We start from the raw sequence: 24217 nt of genomic DNA, 5'->3' as shown, positions 1-24217 counted from the left end.
CATAACACAACAAATAATTAAGAGCAAATATAGTAAACAACTAACACTGAAACATCAGAAAAGAGAAAATACTGGTGTCTTGTAAATGAACCAGAGGTCAGCTTTGGATGTTGAGCAAGCACAGCCCCTTATGCCCACCCAAGCTGTGCACTCACAGTATGCAACTAATGATGGGAAGTTTTCGTTACTAGAAGTTCAGCAGTTGCATTACTACTTCACATAAGACTTTTGCCCTGGATAACTCAAAGTGGTGCCTGCTTAAGCAGCTGCACGCTCTACAGTCAGACTGAGTAGATGAGCAGGGTAGATTAACAGATTATCAAGGAATTTTCTGCCTCTTCTCTGCTAAACAGAGTCATCTTACTACATTGTCAGGAGCCTGACACTGAAATATTTTCCTGTTATTGATATAACACTGTAACATACCAACACCAAAAAAAGATGAGTTCACCCGCCTGAACCACTGTATTTATAAACATCGCAATAACACCTAGATAGGGCAATGGCCACCAAGAGACTAACAGCTATTGATTTTAAGTCACAGCTACTAAAATAGCAGCTTCATCAAAATGAACAATTATTAATTTCAGTTAAAGAATTTAAGAAATCAAATCACATTTGGCAATTACTAGAAAATAACAATGTTAGAACACCAACCTGAATGTATCAGGAAACAAAAGTGAAAAAGTTACCCAGTATTTTTTGGTGTATATATATGCATAGTGGCCGGATCAATTAAACGGCTACTCTTTAAGAAAAGGATTATGTTGACTTCCCTGGACAAATAAAGGCCGTTATTCAGAGATATGCAGGCTAACAGGGAGAAAAATTTGCAACTCCACGCTGGAAATGTTCTTCAATGTTTTAAAGCTAGCTGAAGTAGAAAAAAAATCTTCGTTTTAGAACAGGTACAATTAAAACACAGCTCTTCAGTGGCATCCTGGCTGGGGCCCAATCCAGTGCCCTTCCCTGGATGCAGTGCAAGTATGCAGCTGAGCACCAGCTGCCACAAGCACCCCAACCACAGCACAGTTCTCCTCAAGCTGCTGCTGCTGCACTGGCCTGTGATGCTATGAGAGCCCAGCAACAGGGCTCTTGGAGGAGGATATTGTCTCCTGCTCAGGGACCATTTCCAGATTTTGTCCTTCCTCAGATCCCAAAGGTATGTCTTCAGGTTCACGGGAAAAGGTCATTCCTATGTGGTTTACGGAGTGAGGAACTGTCTGGGATACAAGCCTGGAATACTAGTCAGCTAAGCATAGACCAGAGATATGCTCAGGGAGCGAAGGAACCTCAAGAATCAAAAATGCCAGCCTATTAATCGAAGGTGGGAGATTTGTAGATACGTTAACCTTCTGTTTCTAGCATTGCTAGATTTGATGACAGCGACATCATGTCATGAAATGTACTCTTCAGCCACTCAGTTTACAGAAGCAAATCAGCATGACCTATCAACAACTCAGATGCATCTCGATCTCTCTGCGTAGGAGAAAAAATTCAGCCTCTCACTCCATAATGTGCAGATTACACCTGAGTGAACTATTCACAGAGAATAATCTTTGTAACAAATTCTCACTTTTTCCCAGTTATGAATACACTTCGACGAATTCACTTGTGATTTAAAATAATTTGACCTTTTCAAATGAAAAAGTAAACTAGCAACCTATTGCCATTGCACAGGCAGGATTCAGTATCAGCAGTATCACAGATACTGAAGAAAGCCACATGCTTTCTTATTTAATCATGAGGGACTGTTCCTGTTCCCTGACTAACATATATGTTTGTAACTGAAGCAGACCACTGAAGGACAAGAGCTGATGGCTGACCATCCTTGGTTCCTTCAGGAGCAAATACATTATTGAGTTACAATGATGCTCACCAGCTAGATGAATGACTTCTACAAAATTGCTGGAATTTAATTACTGGAAAAGACTGAGGCCATTTTAATACAGACTCAAGATAGTTTTAAAGGGCCCGTGGAGAGAGACATGATCTCAGATATTCAGGGGACAGCTAATCCCGTCAAGCAGAACCACTTACCTAGCCAAATTCTGGTTGTGAGTAGCGTGCTACTCATTTCACCTGGAGATTATTTTATAGTTTGGGAGTGAGACTCAAGCCCACTTAGGCTGCTTATAAAACACATTCCACATTCTCTACATTTCATTCCCCCTCAATCAACTCTACTTGTCAAATGGGAGCAGCTCCTACAATCACCAGTGCAGTGGGAAGGAAGGTGAAACAGGCTGTGCAAATGCCTTGAAACCAATGCATGGGGCCAGGCATTAAGGAAGTTTCAAACAGAAGCTGTTAAACAGGAAATTATGCTCTTTTCACTCAAACAGTCATCATAGTTCACAGCATCTTAATGCATTTAGCAAGGTACAGACACTGAAAAAAAAAAAAATCTGAATCTTTTCCACTATTGCCATTAGTTTTGTATATAAAAAACAAAAACAAAAAAACAAAAAAAAACACAGAAAAATGCATTCCAGGATTTGCATCAAGTACTGTTAAAACCAGAGAGATCTTTCCCCTGAAGGACTTAATATTGGAAGTGCTTAGATTTCTGTAAGATAAGAGGCAAGCATGTAGTTCGAGATACCCTCAATGTGCATAACCAGATATAAAACCCACTTGAACCAGATCTGGAACAGAAGACAGCTAATTGTGTCTTGCAACTTCCTCTTCACCAACTTCACTTATCTAATATGGCTGAGAATACAAAAACAGTATGAGCATTTCAGGGATTTGTTAGAAAAAGAACTGACAACAAAAAATAAACATTCTGCCCAAGAACACTGCAGATGCTCTATGCTTTTAAAAATAATATAAAATCATTTCATGTGAAGAGTCAACCTCATTGTTCCTCTCTTGCACCGCATGATGGTTCTGAGATAAAGCCAGTTATTCCCTGTTTACCGAATCTCTTCTAGTGAATCAAAGATTAACACAAGCTACCAGGAACACAGCCCCCCCAAGAGGCAGAATGAGCAAAGTTAAACATCCCTGCCCTTTCAGCTTCACAACAAACACAGGTCAGGGTGGGTCTACTTCTCTCACACGGGCTTCATCAGACAGGCACACTGCACACCAAACCATCCTGCACGACTTGTACTCATCTACTTCATGTTGTTGTATGTGGTTAGATATCAAGAGAAATTCCATTGGGACATACTGCTTCACCTACAAATTGTCTCTTTGGCTGCCTAACCTCAAATCATCCTCTGCTCATTATCTGTCCTGTTAGAAGTAGCCGTAATACCATATCTGCAAAGACTATAATCTGCAAGAGTATTTTCCCACACCTTTTATAGCTTTAAAGCACGCGTTTCAAAATGATTTCCACAAATGGTTATACTTATAGGCTTTATGGGATGTTCCACTGATCATTTATGAGATGTTCACATATTTGGGTGCAGAGGAACCAGCTGTCTTATTTTCAGCCCACAATCTCTGTGTGACTGCTTTCTTTGAAGCTTTTTTCCTTCAGTTATACTGCACTGACTTTGGGTATGTTTTTCTGCAGGAAACTGTAATTTATTCCTGCATATACATTGATGAACCAGTCAAAACATACATCTGAAAGTGAAACTCAGTCTGACAAGAAAGGTTAAGATGGAAAAAAAAAAAAATCAATTATTTTACCCAGAGGTTTTTTTTTTTTCCTGGACAGGGGAACACCTCAGATCACGTAAGTACTCCATTTGGTAGGGTCTATTTTATAAATTACTATCAGACTTTCAAACAAGGGTCACTGAACTCTCTCAATAATGCTAAATGTTAAACCTCCCAGTGAAGGTGGAAACCACAACACAAGCTGTAAATTCAAAAGTAAAATTATCTTACACAAAAGTGGACTAATAAATAACTTCAGGGGCATGTAAAGTAAAAACTGATATCATGTGTGAACTTTGTCCATTTTAAATGCAATACTCTCACTCAGTCAAGGCTTAGATTTTTGTCAGGAAGAGATAAATATTCCTTGATGTGAACTGGAGCCTGAGAAATCATTAAAGGCAGCAGCAACAATACCGTTAGGTTTTGTCAACTGCAGCACAGCCTATGTGAAGTGGTCCTCTTTGAGTGAACAGAGGTAAATAACAATAATTGCTTTGTTAGACTGCATGCCAGAAATAAAGCCTTTTATACTTATGCAGAGCAAAAGTCAAAACCACAACAGGAAGACTCAATTTCAGCAAACAGACTGTAATGAAATAATGCTGGTGGTTCTGCTAGCCAGAAGCTCACTTGGGCCTTTGAAATGGTAATGTCCTTCACTGTATAATGGAAATCTAGTAAAAGAAGAATCTTGTTACACAAAAACGTATATTCTTTGAACAGATGCATCTATTTTCCCTAACAGCTCTAGATTCAAGTTAGATTCCCTTCAGCCTCTTCTGCTCCTAATTTGAAGACTATCCGCAAGGTAACCAAAGTTTGCCAATCCTACTGGACTTGAATCCTACTGGACTTGAGAAGACCCCAACTTGCAAGGAAGCTACTTTTTCTCTATCACCTGCATCGCTTTTCAACACCTCACTCAGTTGTTACGATCTTGCACATGCAAATGAAGTCTGCGCCACTCATGTACCCGCGGTAATAAGCCCTTAACTTCTCCTTGCCATGCTCTGCTTCTTCCAAGGAGTTCTTTAGTTTCAGTTTTAATAGCAAGCATTTGCAAGGTCAGTTCATTGTGAAATCTTCTAAAAGGTATTGTTTTTCCATCACCAATTAATTTCTGAAAGAAACTAGGCCACCATTAGGCTGTAACAATTTTTTGGGCATTAAATTGGGCAGCATCCTAGCCATTTACAACTCTTTACCTCTGTGCCCCATATTATACTGCTTTATGCGACAGACAATCTATCTACTCTAATAAGCAGCTTGGCTCTTCAAATATCAACAAAAAAACACGTTACTCTTAGAACATGTGCTTTCGCTTTTCTGTACACTATCTGCCACAGTCCCAATCCTAATTAAAAATCACCTTAGGCTAAAAGAAGAATGTAAGGTCAAGTGAATTCAAAACGTTGTTTAGATCCAGCCATGATGACTTGGCAAGATAAATGATGTGCAGTTAGCTCCAACAAAGAGGTCAGAAGTGGAAAGGGTTTGGAATCTGCTCCTAGAGCCAGGTCCCATTCAAGCATCTGAGAAGCTCCGTGGGTTTTTGAGGGCTTCAGGTACTCTTTTTCATGACAGAACTTGGCTCTGTAACAGAAGAACCCCTAACATACAGCCCTTTTATCATGCCTGAGATGACGTTTACATAAAAAAAAAAAAAGTGTGGTGCAATGGGAACATGTCTGTAGAGTAAAAAAAAGTTTCCACTGACAACTCCAACACCCACACTGTACAGATCTATGCCAGTGGGGGTTATTTCAGACCAGCTCTAGTCCAGTCCCCTGGGCTGGATGTTCACTGGCGTTTGGATGCATACTGGGTGCACTACTACAACACACCTGGCAATTTTGTTTCATCTGAGAAGAATCCCACTCACGCACTCCAAGAATGCTTCACAGTGAAAATGATTGAGACATTTATATCAAAAGCACGATCCTGTCCCGAGCTAGAACATAGGTGCAGACACTAGTGGAAGAAGTTTTCTTTTAGTTATCTTGTTAACAACTGTTCCTAGAAGTTGTGTAACTACCCTTGTGCTAATTACTATGCAAGTATTAACTGCTGAAACGTCACAAGTCCTAGATTATTCCTGTTGTTACAGCAGCAGTGTCTGCTTACCACACACAAAAAAAATTGTTTCTTTAGTTGTGGCTAACCTGATGCATTTTCTTCTTGTAAAACTAGCCTTCTGTTGACTTGAAAAAATACTGCTTTATTTGAACAATATATTGTTAGTCTCTCTTCATAGCAGTTTGAAGACAGACACTGACTTCCTGCGTACCAGTGGTGCTCAGTTAAGAAGAATGTATAGTATGAGAAAAATGTCTACCCTCATTTCAAAACCTCCCCTAAAAATCAAACTTCCAATGGAGAATAGCAGCATATATAATAGAAGGTCATTAAAACATAACTTAACAAAACACGATTAGGTAAGTCTGGGCTGGTACTTTGTCATATAAACAGTAAAACACCTTTGAATAATGGCCACTATTTAAAATCAAATTCAATCATGAAAGCACAGCTGCTAAAATCGTAGGCTGACAGAAAACAGTGGTAAGTGATAGAGAGGTTTTTAATATTTCTCATCAATACTTTCAGTGAATGCCCTTTTAGTCAGAATCACCCAAGGTACTACGTACAAATAGATACCTTAAATCGTGTATTTTGTCTCCCTCCTGGCAACAGCATGGGTCCTATCCTGGACTTTTGTAATATTACGTCTTCAGTTCAATGCCTACCAGCAGACAGGCCACCTATTCCGGATTATTGTGACGGTGGCTGATTTGATTCTGTGGGTGATTTGCAGTCTTCAGTTACCTAATGGGATGCACAGTATGAACACAGTAATTGCAGTGAGTAAGAGGCAGATATGCTTGTGAAGGATCAGGCACGTCAAGACCAGTTTATTATCATTGCTTGTAATTTTCTTATGATGACATTTTCAAAGGTAATTTGGCCCACAATGTCCCTTAGCAAAATGTAACCCACAGATGAGTATGTTAGACCCTAACAATGTTTGTAACAGAGAGAAAGAAAGCTATAGTGATGAGCTATTATGAGGATCTTAAAGGGCAGGCACCTAGTGGAAAACTATTTCAATGGCAAAAATGTTTGGGAGGCACCTTCTCTCCCTCCTGTTGCAGCAAGACCTCACAAGTATTTTGACTATGGTTATTTATAAATACCACTTACTAGGGCACTACTTCCACTTCAGGTTTAAGAACACAGCAAAAATTACCCACTGTTAGCTCAGTCACCTGCCCAGCACAGCACAGAAGAGGCAACATCTGGCCCCCTCTTTGGTCTACAGCTCAACACCATCTTTCTCTGCACTCCTTGAGAAACCAACCACACCGTTTCCAATCCAGTGGGACTTTTCGGCTATTTTTTGAAGCAACCCTTGATGCAATTCCAGTTCCACTACAAATGCAAGGACAGCTGCTTTTGCTTTGTCTTCCACATTTTACATCTGTTACAGAGTTTGGACTGCTGACTTATTTGAAGATACAAAACACCACCAACTGAGGAAGCATCCTGTAGGCTAGTCTAGTGAGCCCACAACAAAGGCTCTGCTGTGCTGCACACATATTCACTTTGTGGGCTTAACTGTACCAATCTGCTCTCTACACAATGAAGCATAGGCACACTTAAGACATTGACTAGGCAGGTCCTGGGAACAGTAACAGCTCATCTACATACTTCTAGCTGTGGGCTGCCAAGGAGTCCCAGTTTCATGCCTTCACTCTCCCCTAATCTCCTTCTCCTCTTTTACTTTCCCTTAAAATTCCTGTGGGCTTATCCATCTCCTTTTCCACATTGGAATCTTTCAAATTAGCTCTGCACAGAGAGGCCAGAAGAAATTAAGTAACACTGCCGCAGGTGCATCCCCTTCGCACTTCAGGTCACTCTGACATGCTTTCACAGCCCTGAAGGCATATGACATTTTTAGGGTTTTGTGAATGCTTTTCTGAGCCTGTGACGCCTTTTGCTGTATGTCTCATTTCACAACTCTGGACTTTTTGCTTATCTGCAGCATCTTACTGACTCCTTCCTGGAAAATTCTTATGGATGTTTGACTGGATATCAACAAATTCTTTTGATCTATCTTCTCCAGAAACAAAGTCTCCCTCTGTTTGCAGGAATCTAGTCCCTTTTTAGTTTAACAAGTTGGGGATTCATTGAGATGCTCAATGAAATCTCATGGGGATATGACTGAGGAGAATAGGAAAACGCTGCAAAAGTTCATGGCACTACATCACTTTTCAAGGAAGTTCTCGAGGTTTTGCTTTCCTATCTGTGTAAAGGTGATGGCTCAGTCAGATTACTATGATCATTTTCAGTGTGGAAGGGACAAGGAGACATTGAATATGAGGATCAAAAGAAAAAAAAAACAACAAGTGGGAGGGATAATTTGTGATGCTACAGTACTAATTAGCATCAAGAATAAAAGCAAAGGTCTCACAGCTCAGACTAGGTTCCATCAAGCCTTCAAATATATTGTTGTGCTTTGTAATTCCTCCTCTTCCATTTACTTGTACAATGGAAATCATGCTAAAGAGGTCAAAGCATGCTGCACAGAACAGCTGTGTTTGCCCATTTTGAAGGCAAGCTGGAATGCAGGTTACACTGCATTTACACAGCACAAACTACTGCTTTATCAAAAATGAAAAGAAAAACCAAAGTGGGTTTCCCAAAAAGTTTTGTGCACTTTATATAAACAAATCTCCCCACATGAGCTCCTCTAAATGCTGCCTGAGCAATTTGCACTGCATGGCTCTGTTATAGGCTGCAAAGAGAAACATCACACACAGCTGAGTATCACTGGTAGAAGAAAAACCTATGAACGTCCAACTCAACTGCAAGGAAAAATCTCCAGTGGAATGAAGGATGCGGAGGTTACACTTTAGGCGAAGGAGCTAACTGCACTCAGATCTAATGAAACGTCTGCCTGTAAGCTCATGATAATGACATTCAAAGACAAATTTTAGAGAGCAGAGCACAGGCCCGTGCTTATTTATTCAACATTTAAACACTTGTTTAATCCCTGAGAAAGACGACCACCAGGATATGAAGTGTTAGTAGGAGATCTCATATTTAACTCTTACAAATGCAGACAAACATAGGAAGAACAAGATCAAACAATACTACTAGCTTCCATTAGAAAACCCAGTACCTCACAGCTTTCCATCCAGAACAGAAACATGAGACACATCAATAGTATTGGTGGATTGCAATGAACAAAAGCCCTCAGCTCTCAAGCAGCTACATCTCCAGTGGTGTGAGGAAGGACTACTGGCCCAAGGGAATACTGGTGACTTAACCTCAGAAATCTTCCCACTCAGGTCCTGCCCAACGATCTACTCCACTGACTCCTTTTCACTATCCAGAATGTTCCTTTCTGTTATTTCTGTCTGTTCCCAATCTTGTGATGTGATTAGAGTAGATGATTATGCTTACATAATACTATCAAATTAATTTGCAGCAGAGCACAACAGCAGAGGAAAACGCTCGAGTTCTGAAATCTCCCCCTCCCCAGTTTATTTAAGTGACACCAGGGGATTATGGCAAAATGGGTCAGTAGAACACTGCTGGGAAAACAACCAAAACATCAGGCCTGACCTTGTAAACGAGAGTGAGAGAATGCAAATAAAGACAGCAGTTTATAACATGTTCTGTAACAAGAGCCACCAGGGTGAAGCAGCTTCCTAAACACCTATTGCTATTCAAAAGTTGACAGACTTTATATGTCCCTTCAGTAGGGTGAAACATTCTGGAAATACCTTTACAGAAGTACTGGAGCACAGATTATTCGGAGTTTTACTTATTGCTGGAGGATGCCTTCCTGCCAACAGTAAGTCATGTAATTATTATGTTCCCACTGCTTTAAACAAAGGCAGGGGAATTGAACAAACAGCACCTAATGCACGGTCCAATAGACCTGACATGATCCATCTCGGTTCTCTGGCATTCTGTGTCTCTGGACGGTCCCTTTCTCACATACCGTACAATTTTCTACTGCTGGGATGCTGAGATGAGCATTGCGTTATAAGATTGTAACTACATAGTTGTTATCCTATCTACATAGGACAAGACAGCCTTCTGATAGGTGTACAAAGACCTTTTCTGTAACTAGCAGATTTATACTGATTGTTGTGATAGCTGGCTAGATGCAAGACAGCAACCATTAACCAGGTTCATCACATTGCTCTGCTAGCATGGATGGTTTGTGATCACTGCTAATCCTGCAAAATGCCCACAAATTATTTACCTTTCCTTTGGAAAAGCAGATACTTCTTAAACAACTATTCCTTCAAGCTCACTAGATAAAAACAATTTGGGTGTGTGTCCAACTTCTCAGAAATATGTAAATGACTCCTGTTTGTCTTTTCTTCCTTCCAATGCAGACACCTACTTTCCATCCTAAATATTTTAATGGAGGTGAATTAACATAGCTTCTTCTGGTTTAACACCACCTTCAGTTTTACACCTTGACATGCCAAAGCAGCATCCCTTGTGCCTCGGCAGCTTCATAAGCTGAGGTAAGCACAATAACTAGGAGTGGTGTGCATTTGCATGCCACTGCTGCAAACTGTACTGAGCCAGTGACACCTTCTGCGCTTTGAAAAAGGCAGAAAAATTTAAAAAGGTATCTCAGCTCACCAACATTCAATTTTTATCATGAGAAGTAAATCTAGGCCTAAATCCTTTAGTTATTTAATTCCTTCCCAGTACTCTATTAAGAACTCCACTGTATATTTAAGCTTTATCTTAAATATATAATGTTAAATAAGTAGATTTACTGTGTAGTTACCAAATTCAACCTCCTCCAATATAGGTATAATCATACAAGCATTCAGCTCTCACAGTCATTCTGCACTGCTGGAAGTTTAATTGCATTGCACCTGCTTACTACATTTTATCTTGTTTGCAGTGGCACATTATGTTGATAGTCTTGTTCTTCACCAAGGTAAAAAGAAAGGCTTTTTCCCATTTCTGGATCACATGAAATGACAGAAGCCCTCCATTTAAAAATGCTAGCAGTGATCATGGTGATGAACAATGAAGACCATACAAAGGCAAGTACTACACAATTCCTTCCTGAAGTGTTATAAGCACAACATAAGGCAGACACACTGGAAGCATCATCTACAAACCTACCTCTCCTGCTCCTTCCTGTTTGTTTTTCTTCTCTATCAACATTATAATGCTTTGATGAAATGCAAGTATGAATGCATAGACATACTGTAATTTGCTGTGCTTTTTCTTCCCCCATGTCTGTAATTTCTGCATAACTAAGACAACTTGTTAGTATTAATCTGATTTACACATAATAAGAAACACATTACTTTGTTCTTGTAACCGTATAATCATGAAACTTGCCCATCATGTTACTGGATTACAGATGTCTAATCTGCGGTCACCTTTATTAAACAGTCAGTTTGCTTACAAATATTTATATTGCATATGTTCAGGATAAAACATGGAACATTAGATACTTTGTGTATCCTAATGCTGATTCCCGCAACAGTGCATGTGTTATTCCTATACTGCTCTCTATATGCAAGATACACGAACAAAACAATGATGGTGAGAAAGCACGATGTGAAAAAAAACAAACATGGAAACATACTTCAGGTATCCTTCATTCTGACTGCTTGCTATTTTTAACACTGCACTGAAGACACTCCGCTTACATAATTTCCCCCATACAAAACAAAATGGACTTTTATGGGGGAGGGCGGAGGAGGGATTCTAATACAAGTTTCCTAAGTCCTTGGTCCTGTCTGCTGTCAATGAAGTATTCACATCTGAAACACAGCCAAGACGCTACATAGACTGATCTGTCACCAAGGCTTCCACAACAAAACACATGATTTTCATGCCTGTATTGCTGGATAGCTGAGCAGTGCCAAGCAATTCATAGTTCAGAAATAAAGACACCTAAAATTATGGAAATCTACTCTCTGCCTGTGCACCTTATAGTCAAGGTACCAATACCAAAAGCTATTAGACAGGCAGAAGAATCCTCCGCAGTACTGGCTACAGCTGGCTCATACTGATGCAGTTAGGACTTAAGAAGCTTTCAGGACTCATTTCATTATATGTAAAGCCCAATCCTGGAGTCTAAACTATAACAATAGCCATGACACCCACAACAAGTAGTCGCTGAAGACAAACAGCAAGAAATCAGGCAGAAAGGCCATTTTTGCATGGCTAATTAGATTCCTTTATTATGGACTGAAGAGAACGTAAACAGTTGTGAAAATGATTTGAGGAATACACAAAGATCTACCCGCCCAAAGCACCATCACTATTGTTACTACAAGGTGAAGCAGAGATCATATTTCCATCTTTTTTTTTTATGGTGTTTTTTTTTTTTTGACAAGGCAGGGACAGGGGAAAGGAGAAAAACAGATTGTATTTAAAAAGGCTGTAGGGTCCTATGGGTGAATGAACTTAACTAAAATGCCAGATATTTCAACAAGGTAACTTGCGCAGTGCTTTCATTAGGCTTGCATTCAAGACTAACTCTTTACAAACTCTTCAGCCTGCATTTAGTAATCAGCTACAACACTGTAAATTAACACTGATTCATAAGCAGAAGGCAATGACAAGTTCTACTCTTGTTCTGCATGTCTGTGTAGGAGAAACTCCAGCCTGACTCCTATGTATTTAAGAAGGATGACAGTACTTCAAAGTGACAGCTGAGGGCACTGTGCTGTAATGCCCACTGTATGTCTCTAATGTCTTCTTAAGCCATTAGAAGATAATGCAGAAATCATAAAATACATACTAGTGCTTCCATAATTTGAAAGCTTTTTATCAAGTACCACAGATAGCACCAGAAGTAGCATATGACTGGCATAATTTGGACACGGGGCTGGAAGAGGCAGAGATTTTATAAACCAATTACTTACACACCTGTAATATACTACTCAATCTTCTTTCAACTACAGGAGAGCTAAGGATGGCATGTAATACCAAAGAGAAAGCATTATTTTAGTAGACTTACAATTTTAAGAGTATTTTTAATAGAAACAAAGCAGAATCACAGTATAAATCAGCAATTTGCCCTTTCATGGGATTTGATTCTATATGCTGATGACACCTAAGACAGATCTCTGTTGACTGAAACTGGGGTTGGGTCTGAGCAGACAGGCAACGCCACTCCCTTCATGTGTCTATGTACTAGCCAAAGCAAAGAACCATGCAGTTGTTTCCTCAGACAGTAGGAGCTAAATTAATCTATCAAGTCATTTCATCTGATGCTTTTGCTATTTATAATAAATGTAACTTAATTCCTTAGTCTCTGCAACTTCTCTAACAGGTGACCCAAGTTTATGTGTCCAGAAGGACAATAATTAAAGCAGTATAAACCACTTCTATTTCTTCTCTGCTAGATATGAACAACATTTTCTGAAATAATTAGACAAAGATGCTGTTTTGCCAATTAGAATTGCGACTGATTCTGGAAGGATACAGCCATGCTTAACTGTATGCTCAGAAGTTTTATTCAGTTGTGGTCTCTGCTTATATTTTAAGTATGTTAACCTTCAGAGAGACCAAAGAATGGTTCAGAAAAATATACCCAGCATCAAATAACCCACATCAACCATGGCAATAGCTGTCATTTTGATGCATCTGACTTTGAGCAAAATAGCTGAGTTTCTGGATTGCAGAATCTGAAGAACAGCTCTCTCCCAAATTTACCCAATTTTGCAAACCTACGTAACAAAGCTAACACAAGTCAGAGAAATCTTAGGACCACTTGCAGAGTTTGAAGATTGATGACAGATTCAGAAATACCCTTGGAGAGAAGAAAAAACAGAAGTAAAAGGTAATCTCCTATAGCACAGTCTGCATCTGCAAACTGAACCAGTTAACTCTTTCCTTCACAAATCTGATGCAGTCATTTTTCCATGGAGAAGTAGCCATGAGACTTGGTGCCAACAGATGTCTCAGGAAGACCAGTAGAATATAAGGTTTATTCCTGCACTTGCACAAACAGGAGTGCTTTGTCCTCTTCTGTTTTTCCTCTAGTACTTTAGCAGGAAATCAAGATTAACCAAGCCATGTCCACAGCTCCTTAAGGTTTAACACGCAAGCCTGAATATTAATATTACAGCTGTGGTTATAAAGAGATTTTTTACTCTGCTGCTTGTCTGTTTTGGAGAGGTGGAAAGAAAGAAGTGCAGGAACCAACTGCCAGTGTGTTAACCTGGCAGAAGAGCAGAACTCAACCCCCTAATCGTTCCATCTAAGGAAGAATTCAGGATAGTGAGGAAGCAAAAATACCACAGGAATCCCATCATCACAGTGATCATGCTCAGGTTCTTCCAGCACCTCATGTTTGCTACACACAACAGTATCACACACACATACCTCTGGACCAAGACTGCAGAACTCAGAACCATCCAAGTTCTATTAAAGGAGTAATACACTTGCTAAGATGTGAATAGGCAATACAAATAAACAGGTATTTAGAAAAAGTTAAGCCTGTACTCAAAATTGTTGCCAATTCTTCAAGCTGTAGCAGTACTGTTGTTGTAATGGCACAGTAGTGTGATTTAAAAGCTAGCACCAATTTTGCCCTTCCAGCCAGGCTGAGTCACTTGCTTATCAGGCAGAAATGCCTTCACACCCTCGAACATTATAGCCCTGATCTCCACCTGTGTATCCTTTTCCTTAAGCCTCATTTTTGCTTCCTACCTGCTTCTGCTGGTGGTACTGCTCTCCCAGCAGGCTTTGTATGCTGCTCCCAATGTGACTGGCATGTTATTAATGAAGAGGTGGCTGGTGTCTCTCATTATGCTTCCACTGAGTGAAAGCACCTCAGAACTAATTTAGCTTTCACTCGCTGGGGAAGACATAGTACTCCACCAAGAAGTTCACTATTCTGCTGCCTTTAGCAATAAAAAAAAAAAAACTTTTTTTTTTTTGTTTTAACATTAATAAGGTGAGAGAATAGAGTATTTCCAAAAGAAATTAAGAAATGCAGAAGATAGATGCAAGTGCAGAGGCTCCCCGTGAGTTACCACCAAGCCCAATTGAAAGAAATAATACATGCATTGAAAAAGATGTACAAGGTGGAGAAGAACTCCACAGGCAAACAAGTGGTAATAAAGCCTGCACCTCGTGCACGGAGTTAAGCAGGTTTCTCAACCATTTAAACTTTCTTCACTGTTTGTGAGAGTTATCTGTGGCAACACATGCATAACTCCTAAGAAATTAAGGAGTATGGAAATCATCTTGCTCCCCAGGCTGAGAAGGTCATATCCCTCGCTGTAAGAATAGAAACCTAATTAAGAGACCAGACTGCACTGGCTAGAACAGATCAAATCCACTTAAAGCTATCATCTGAAACAGTTTTAAAAGACTTTCCCTTGATTATTAATTCATTTACTTATACTGCATACAGGGACAGTCATTCAGTCAACACAGCCCTGCAGTAGCTCATTCTCTGAAGTAAACAACCTCTTTACTTCCAATCACATTTTATTTGCCAGCATCACTTTTTGCTACACTTCCTCCTCTTATTTTTCTCTCCTATTTTTCTATTTCATGATCTTTAACACAGGATATTTTACTTTTTACATTCTTACACTTTGACAATTCACATTTTACATTTAGTATTTTATCTTTTACTACTGAAGTAGCAGTACTACATGAACTAACAGAACCACATGATGACAGACTATTGTACTCATGGTATCAGTAGGTTACATGCACAGATACCAACAGGGTTTCCTCTATCACAGGATCAAAGTCATCACGAAAGGGGATCAAGAAAGATTTCTCTTGTCACATGTATTTAAAGATTTCCCAGCAATATGCCAACCAACCAGTGTAGTAGAATTGTCAGTTAATCATTACTTGGATGGATTTGGATCAATGTCATATCTCACATTTAAAGACCAACGTGTGTTTGCATTACATAAAAGAAAAGCCTTACTCTTACTCTTACTTGTAAATGGAATTTTCTTATTCTTTCATGTTTGAAAAAAGATTAATGCTCAGGAAAGAGTATAAAAGAATCAAATAATAATAACGCACTGAATTTGGGCAGGCATGCATTCAACTTCCTACACTACTGTTGCTGTAAAAGGAGTGAAAGTTCCTTAATGGGCAGGAGTAGAACAAAGTTGAAATTAAATCTACTTTACCTTCTACATTACCCAGCATTTAAAAAACTGTATTAAAAACTTTATAGGGTAAACTATTTTGGTAATGATGTTTTGGATACTGTTTATCTTAGCTTGTGCAGCTCAGATAGCATTCTTTATTTCTTACTTTGTACTCATGAAAATCAAACAAAAGGGCAATTTAGCTTCCTATTCCTCACACTAGTAATGAATACTGGGTAGACAATCCAAGTTTAAATTTTTTTCTACCCCAAAATAAATTGCATCCAGAAAATCAATCAATCTTCCTTTGAAATACCACCAAAAAAATCCTTGCAACAATGAAATAAGTTGGAGAGCAGTTACACTATCAGAGTTTTGGGTATCTTAAGTGTTTTTGTAGGTTTTTTAGTTGTTACTACCTGCGAACATATCAATTCCTCTCTCTTTTACACAGTTATTGCTGCAAGAGTATTATTATACAAGAAGCTACAGAAGTTTTAGCCATGTTATTTACTCACGACAGTGAAGTACAAAATCTGATCCTAAATTAGCTAGCATTGCCTTGGTCAGCTCAGTGCCTGTATGCCCATATATTTTCTCTATATACATATATTAAAAAACCCACACCACCACTGATATGCAGTGCACCACTTTGAATGCAAGCTACACTGAAATGTCTCACTATCATTTCAAAAGGCTTCCTGCTGTCATACTGAAATGCCCAGATAGGTGGACTGCTGTGAAATATGTAGGCGATGCCTGCTGACTGGTTTTCAGATGATGAGGAGCATTTGAAAGCATCAAAGATTCCTGTGTGGATGTGTGTACATTAATCCCTTCCTTTGTGATATCTAGACTTGACTATTGTAACATGTTGTTTAATAGATTGCAAGACTCTGCTCCTCACAGACTGAACCCTATTCAGAAATGTCAGTGCTCCCACCAGGCTTCTCACTGATTTTAGGTTTTCTAAACTTAACATGATGGTTGCTGTGAGATTACATTGTTTGAAGGTTGAATTTACACCTCTCTTTCAATTTGCCGTCTTCCCTATTTCGCTACTGGCAGGACTAGAATTAAAGTGCTAAATGTTCCCTAGACAGGAAACCTGGATAATGGAAAGAAGAAAGGGTAGGGCTTTGGATACAGTGCCTTATCTTTAAAGCTTCTGGAATATGTGGTTCAACTTCCTTTTGTCTTAATGAGAGATAACACGTCGTTAAAAAATTCACATCCCCACACTGCTCTTAACAGAGGGACGATGCTCAAGTACTTGTTTTGGTCTCAGTGAAATATATGTATTAGAAAAGCTCAGATATGATAGTGAAGAAAGACAATAAGAACCCAGACTTGCAGTAACTGTTTTTCAAAGTAGTGGAGTTGTCATCATTCTGTTCCACTTAGTTTTTTCAGCTTCACTCTTTGTTATGGCATTTCAACAAGTACCGCAAAGTCAAAGATGTGCTCAGCTGCCGTACTAAGTTTGGTGCTTTCAGTTCACAAGATGCCTGAATACTGAGCAGGCAAGTGCAGAGAGAAAAGCCACTGAAAACCTGCACTGTGCTTCATTTGGAATCAAGAGTTGTTCCAAGCTCCTATACTGTGCTGAATACTTTCACAGCACCGTTCTGAAAAAATCAATTGAAATAATGGGTGCAAACCTTGCCTAATATTTAGAAAAAGGTCTATGAGAGACCGAAACAAGCACTTCCAACACTATATACATTGCTGTGCTTTTTTACCAGGTACCCTCCCTCAGTATTGAGGAGGGTCACACTGAAGAAAGTATCTTTAATATATCAAATAAACAAAAAGAGAGAAAAAAAAAAGCACAATTTAACTAAATAAGTAAAGTTAATTCTTAGAATTACCACGTATTTTTACATGTCAGTGACAAAACTAACAACAGACCTTTGCTGCAAAGGAGCGTGTGGTTCCATGAGGGACTGCAGGCCTCTTTTTTTTCCTAGGTATTCACAGAAGTAAAGGACAGTTTGTAAATAGCTTGCCTGCACTGTTCATTGGGTTCATTTGAAAGCTGCTAACAAATACACTCAGTTTCTACGTAGATTTGGTATCTTTTTGGGGACTTGCAGTGCAGCTCTCTAACAAAGATCAATCACTGCCCTCTTTACGAGAGTACTACTTCTGGCACTTCTTTAAATCCCTTCTGGTCTTTCCATGCAGCCAGCGTAATAATTTACCACTGACAAGACTTGCCAAACTTCCCCTACATCTATTTCCACTTCCCTTCATTTTTCTTTCGCCTTTCATTTTGTGTGTGTGTGTGCATGCTGACTCCCTAGTTCCTCTTCTACTAAATTATGCTCTATTATTTCCACAGCCTGAAGAAGTCACAGCTGAAGCATTATTGCTAACCTTATTTTGTATTCCTAGCATGTCCTTTAATCTGTTTTGAGTTTTATTTGCAGCCAAGATGCTGACACAGCATCAATTTTGTTTTCATGGTTTGACTGGGTAGAAGTACGCCTTACTACAGGCACTAGGATGAAAAACAGTCAGCTATCGAACAGCAACACAAACACTTCTAAAATTGTCCCCCCCCCCCTTTTTTTTCCAAGTTCTGTGTTATTGTTTCTAAGCAGTAGCTGCAAACCCTCAGCTTCTTGGAAAGAAATGAGAAAAAACAGGTAAATTGAAATGTATTTATTTCGCATATTCTCTTTTCTCCTTTCCCTATTTTGCCATTTTTTTCCCAAACTATAAACATTTGTGTTTGACCCACATCAAAGGCTTCTGTAAGGGACCAGGTTGTGAGGGTCCCCAAAAGCTTTTCTGACCTGTAAAAAAAACCTGTGCTTTCTCAAATATCACTAATACCTGAACTGATTTATTTATACTAGACTTCCTTGTTGCATGTCCTTCAACACCTCAGGCATCCCTAAGTTCTCTCTTTAAGCCACGCAGTTCTCCCTCTTCTCATGTGAAACTGTGCTCTATGAATACACTCAAACTGAAACTCCCATATCCAAGCTTTTCTGAAGCCTTATAGGAGGTCCACAACGTGAACCCAAATTCCATTTTGTAAAAAAGGCCCTTTAACAGCCGAACCAACACCTTTCACACTTCAGAAAGCCAGTAAGGACAAATATTAACTTCCTTAGTTCTAATATCCTGAAGTCTCTGCTTATTATGAGTCTAGAGAAGTTAAGAAAGCCTTTTTTTTCTCCACACTTGACTGTCAACACTGCTTAGTGAGTTAGCAATAGAAATGATTGCAAAATCATCTTGTTTATTTTATTTTTGCAATCCATACATCAAATAAAGTCATTGCCAATCATGCAAATACAAGGTATTAAAAAAACAGCCATGAAGAAAGGTATTCTTATTACAGCTTATAAATAAGCATCACACAAACTGGCATTAACGTTTGTAATTAAGAAATAAGACACGCAGTTTCAGAGCATCCAAAAACATGAATAACTACAGGGCTTAATACACAGCAACAGAGCACATGTACAAAGATGTGTCACTTGCAAAACAATTAACTAATAATGGCACTGGAAAGCCAAGCTTACCTCTGAAGAATGAGATGGGATGCACATCATCACCACCTCAAATGCAAAATCCCTCCCCCTCCAGATTTCAGGAAAGGAAGTCACATGAATATTAAAGAAGAATAAAGTTATGATTTCTTGCTCCTTGACTCTTTCCAGTCAAACAATGAAGAGAGATCGCTAAATGCCAGAAGAGTGACTGGTCTCCCTAGAGTGAGGCCCCTGTTCTGTACCTACTCCATGTCAAGCTTATAACAAAGCTCAGGACAGGTAACTCAGAGAGGCTGTTTGGGAAGAAGGCTGAGGGCTGACAGGTGAAGTTGAAGGCCTCAGAAATCTCAAACCTGACACCAGCCGTTTGGATCTTGTCAACAGTTACTCTTGCTCACAGCTTTTGTGTACTGAAGGTGCTCATTTTTATTAAATCCCAGAACTTCTTTGTAATAGGGTATGTTCTACAGTTTTCTTACCACACAAAAGCTAAGCTTCACTATCTGCTCATCATCAACAGCCAGGCTTCAATGTGAGGCTTTTGCTACCTCTTTCATTCAGACTAAAAAAACTCCTACAAATCATTCGCTCACCTGGAAATTCCCATGTCTCAGCATATGAGCTTCCATCTTAACAGCTCACAGGATGGGCTCTGTGCTCCATCTTACTCGTTTCAGAGCCTACTGACTTTAGCCTAATAGTTGATAGCATAAAAGGCTGCACAAACAAAGTAGTGCCAGAATGCATTGGCTTTGACTCACACAATAGAGGAGACACGATCCACATTTATACACCCAGTCTCCCCCAAACACCAGGCGCCTAACCAAGGTGCTCACATCAGATCATTTTTTTGTTTTTTAAGCTCCCTACACCGTTCAACAGGGAACTGCAGGCACCCCCCTATGGCATGTCAGACATTTCAAACCTGAATCAGTCACTCATGGCTGCATCTACAATCAATGAAGAGACACAGGCACCTTCAGAGAGTGACTCAGATCTTGTGTACAACTGAGACTGGATCCTGGTATATGTTGAGCACCATTTGTGACCTCCCCTTACATGACAGGAAGGGAAAAAAACAGACACCTTGTGAAAAATAGTAGGAAATACCATTTTAGAAAAGTGTAACTGTTGCAGATTTCAAGGCTCCCGACTTCATGTTTGGGAATGGCTATAATTGAGCAGCACAGAAGTCATAATTAAGAGGCATCTCGTATCAACACAATTTTCTGTGTTTATTTCATCCCATATTCAGGGAGCAGAATTTGATATTTTTCAAAATGCTTTAATACTTTAACTTCTACTTACTGCCAAAACCCAGGAAAGATGCATAGACATAATCTGACAAACCCTACTGTACATCAGACCCTTCTCCAACACATATCTTAGTTCAATTTGCATTTTAACTAGAAAGTAGATATATTCAGATTTAAAACTGTAATGTTTTCTTATCTGTGCTTAAAAAAAGAGGACCTAGAAAAAGGTTAATGTTTAGTTTGAGAGTACTCAATTCAGTTCATCCAGACTGAATTCTCAATCTGATGCCCACTTGGGTTGGTCTTTAAAGAATCTACCACACTTCAGATTTTCGAGTTTCACAGCTAACAGAAATGTTTACTCATGTCGATGGGCTTCTGGTGTTTTTTCACTTTACATTAAACTACCCAGGAGGTCCTCTAATGCTAACCGCAGCCAGGAAGCCCCATTAACTTGACCAAACTATACCTTCCATAGCTTGACGCACCCTCTTTTTCATGTGGCTTTTGTTTTCTGTTGGCTCTGCCTTCTTCTGTGACTCATTGCTGGTTATACCGTCATATAATCCCACACACTCATTCTCAGCAGCTTCAGCTTCAATAATCTACCCATTACCATGCTGTATCCATGTTGTATTCGTTTTTTACCATAGCGAAAAACTGATTTCTATCTGACCCTCCCATACAGACTACCACACCTGCTCTTCAGCATGAGCCAGTTCCAAGCGGTACTTCCAACGCCCTAAAAAACCCCCCACCTCTCATGCACGATTGCTGTCACTTTTTTTTTTCTCTCTCGTTGGATTCATTGTTTTATTACCAATATGAAACTTATATTCCTAAATCTATCTTTGCTTCTCTTCTACCTCTGCTACACTTACAATTGTTTTTTCACCCTGAATAAATAGAGCTTTCTGTATCCCTCAATTTATACCCACATCTTTCATTTATTTTGTATTATCTGCTCAACTCAAGTATCTGGTCTTTGGGACATCCATACCTAAAACCATGTTCTGAAAAAACTGTTCATAGCTTCTTGCAAAAACATGAATGTTTCCTCCTTTCTACACTTCCCCACAAACTTCATCAACCAGTCAGAAAGACTCTAATTCTTTCCCTGTAATTCCCTGCCCTGCTGGACAGAGGCAGTAAGATAAAGTCATAACAGACATTTTCCAATTATTTGAAATATGCGTTACTGTTAAAAGAGGGAGAAAGGAACTGGAGAGCTTTAAAAACTGTAACAGATATATTCTCTCCCTTTGTCTGATATTTAGCTTCCTAGAGAGCATTAACTTTGAGGTACAGCTGTTATTTTCTTCTCTCTCTGTTCAGGGCAACGCACAACAAAGATGAGCTTTCCCCTAGGGATCTTTAGGTATTATTGAAATATCTTAAAGATGACTGTTCGATAGTTGCATGAAGTTGTTTCATTGCTGTTTATATAACACATGTATTTTCTTCCACAACACCTCCATATCAAGCAAACTGTTGCACTGTTGCACAATGCTAGTGAAGAGATGAAAAATTCAGGTTATTTTTTCCCTCAAGGTAGCGTATTATGTATTTTTTGTTTGTTTGTTTTTGTTTTTTTATACTTTGTAACTCCTTTTGCTAGTTATGGTATGGGGTAGATATAAGAATAACCAGCACAAAATCATTCACTGCTGTTTATTGTCTCATCTCTTACAGGAGAAAACCAAAAAAAAACCCAACCCTAATATTTATGTCAATGTAAGAATGGATCAATGGATAAAAGCCAAACCAGTCCCAAGAGAAAAGCAATAGTCTCTTTGCCTGTTAATGAACAGTCTGTTGTTGCAAATTCACATAGGCTTTAATTTAATAAACACAAATGGATGAATGTGCTTATGGGATGTCACCCCCTTTAGGCTTGAAATCACTGACATGGAAGAATTGTCACACTTCACTGAATTGAGCACTACTCCCTACCCTTTCAAACCTTATTCACTGTGGCAACACTGAAATGAAAAATGGAATAGAATATTATAACTAATTCTTATGACTTTGCTGAGTTTGATTCTTTTGCACGAGAATGTAGATTTAAAAAGTCAACTCCTCTTTTATCTGAATTAAACATGAATTCCATCAGTTTGACTAAAAAATGCTTACCTTAAGCAGTGTTTCAGTAAATTAAAAAGAACAATAAATTAAGTTTGAAGCTCATTTAAACTCATGAGCTGCAGTCCACATAACAATTATTGCCAGTTCATACTTACTAATTCAATAAATGCTCTTAGTTTCAGGTAGCAGCTAAAACTGCAGTATAGAACCATAGCATTGTATAGAACAGTAGTTTTAATCCACTCTGCTGAACTAGTGACCATCAAGAATCCACACACATCCCCTCAACCCACCCTGAAGAAAAATCTGTATAAAACTAATTCAAAAAATATTTGTCCATTGCTACTCATCCTGGTAACGACTAAGCATCTTTTTGTAAAGGCTACTTTCCTTTGCAGGAGCAGACAGGCATTTAATTTCCCTAAAAATAAAGGGAGAATAAGAAGGGTGCAAATTGCAGAGGCTCATCTCTGTGCATTCTTTTAAACCAGTTTGGAGGAGCCTAACTCAAAGTGCCATCTCACATGCACCAAATACACAAATATACTGTACATCTTGTTAATAGAATGTAGGTGTTGACAGATAATAGCTTAAAAAGTATTAGAACAGAAACAGCTTAACACGGTCTAACAAAAGCACACCTGGAATGTCACATCACTCTTAGACATTCTTGATTTTGAGCTCAGAAATATAAAGAGACTCCAGCTAACACTGGAGCTAACTCTCAGAGCTAACTCTCTGCTAACTCTCCCAGCTAACTCTCAGAGTTTCTGTTGTGGAGACTATTGACAGAGAGCTCAAATATAGCCTCCAGCAAGGGGTGCCTACCACAAACATGCATACTGCACCACTAAGCTACACTGATAGATCTCACAGGAGTTTGTTCCTTCAGTATCAAACAATTACCAAGGAGTGCATTTTGTGGAAAGCAATGTAATCCAGAGATCAACCCAGATTTCTCAAGGATTTTTTTTTAAACCTATTTTACAACTTGACTAATACAGACTTGTTAATTTAGGCATATCTCAAATGTTCCAGAACAGACAGGACTATGCTTTGTGTGTTTCCCCCCCCCACAGTCAAAAAAAGCTTTTTTGAAATGCAGCCAGTAAAGCTACTCTTGCTCAAGACTGCTCGAACAGAGAAACCTTGCTCCATCTCTTTGTCCATTATTAGGTGCAAAGGCCTGGATACAATAAACTTTATTCAAATAGTTCTTCTTTAACTTTCCTTGACAGATTTACCCAAGTACCCGTTCCACAATAGATCCGTGACTTTGCCAAACTGGATCTGAATTAGCAAAACTGGTAATACAGTCGCCCAGTTGCAGACATGCATTGGTATCTTGTTATTTTCTAGAGCTGATACCAGAATTGCATAGTGGACATGGAAACAAAAGAAAAGACTCTAAGTATGCTTCAATGCTTCTGACATAAAACTCTGACCTACAGAATTCATTAAACAAACAAAAAAACACATGATTTCCAACAAATCATGTTTGTTTTCCAACAAACATGATTTCAAACAAATGTTGCTACCCCTAGAGTTATGGGGGGGGGGAGCAAAGGATTGGAAAAATGCAGAATAGCAGACAGTTCCACTAGTTATGTAGGCT

General features: G+C 39.1%; 1 protein-coding gene and 2 long non-coding RNA genes across 7 annotated transcripts in view; 1 reads left to right on the top strand and 2 right to left on the bottom strand.

Annotated features, from left to right (window-relative positions):
- LOC137863092 (uncharacterized) overlaps positions 1-15328 on the bottom strand; it is a 29671-nt gene extending 14343 nt beyond the window's left edge. For both annotated transcript variants that reach the window (XR_011100685.1, XR_011100686.1), the window contains exon 1: positions 14011-15328. This is a non-coding gene — a long non-coding RNA (uncharacterized lncRNA). The remainder of the gene's footprint in view (positions 1-14010) is intronic.
- The window catches only part of LOC137863093 (uncharacterized), a 508128-nt gene that overhangs the window by 191668 nt on the left and 292243 nt on the right, over positions 1-24217 (top strand). The window lies entirely within an intron of this gene.
- Positions 1-24217, bottom strand: part of RORA (RAR related orphan receptor A) — a 409489-nt gene that overhangs the window by 139771 nt on the left and 245501 nt on the right. The window lies entirely within an intron of this gene.

Source organism: Anas acuta, chromosome 12, assembly GCF_963932015.1.
Source record: "Anas acuta chromosome 12, bAnaAcu1.1, whole genome shotgun sequence".
Taxonomy (NCBI): domain Eukaryota; kingdom Metazoa; phylum Chordata; class Aves; order Anseriformes; family Anatidae; genus Anas; species Anas acuta.
The sequence above is the reverse complement of the archived record's forward strand: the minus strand, read 5'-3'. Positions and strand labels throughout refer to the sequence as shown.